Raw genomic sequence first — 884 nt, 5'->3', positions numbered from 1 at the left:
TATATATGTATATTTATTTAAAGAGCATATATTTTATGTAAATAAATAATTAATAATTTTGTAGAAACATTCAACGCAAAGAGTACAGCTGGAGTTATTCAAGAAATTTTTTCAGAAAAGACATTAGAAAAATTAATAAGTGTTATATTAACCAATTCTAAAGATTGGGAAAAGGGACGACAACAACAAAAAGATATACATATATCGAAAGCACAAGAAGATGAAGCAGACAAAACATATGTAGAACAGGACATTATTATAACGGCGGATATTACGACATTGTTATAACGGATATTAAGAATTTAACGGACAAAGGAATATAAGAAATATAAAGGATATATAACGGATTAATAATATATAAGGAAAAAAGAAAAGAGTAACATAAATAGTTTTTACATTTTATTATAAATTTTTGTTTAAAAGTTTATTTTATGTTACATTTTTTGTTTATTATATATATTGAGTATATTTTATTTTGAGTATATACTATATTTTATTTAAAATATTTTCCTTTGTATGTTTTTTTCTGTCGTACAAGAAATCTGTATACGAAATCAATTTGTAGTTTTTTCACTATATATGATTTACATATGAAGCAAAGGTATAGCAAAACTTTTGATGTATTCCACATTATTTTTTTTATAAGGTAACGTCACTTGAAATATTTTAAATTTAATATCTTTTAATTTAAATGTAACAATGTCTTTGGATGGTTTTGATTTCAACTGCCACATATGTAAATCCGTAGAGCTTGTTGGATATTGAAAAATAGGTTTCTTTTTTATCCAAAGCACGCCAGTTATTTTTATATCATCTTCAGAAGCACAAAAATAACCTAAGTTTACTATTTTTACAATAATATCATTATTTAACATGAAAATATT

The 884-nt window shown here is 23.1% G+C and overlaps 1 long non-coding RNA gene across 1 annotated transcript in view; it reads left to right on the top strand.

The window, feature by feature from the left end:
- The window catches only part of LOC116852208, a 3439-nt gene that overhangs the window by 2367 nt on the left and 188 nt on the right, over positions 1-884 (top strand). The gene's annotated exons all lie outside the window — the stretch shown is intronic.

This window comes from Odontomachus brunneus, unplaced genomic scaffold (assembly GCF_010583005.1).
Source record: "Odontomachus brunneus isolate Ranch 3 - 2012 unplaced genomic scaffold, Obru_v1 Obru_scaffold_206, whole genome shotgun sequence".
NCBI classification, from domain to species: domain Eukaryota; kingdom Metazoa; phylum Arthropoda; class Insecta; order Hymenoptera; family Formicidae; genus Odontomachus; species Odontomachus brunneus.
The sequence above is the reverse complement of the archived record's forward strand: the minus strand, read 5'-3'. Positions and strand labels throughout refer to the sequence as shown.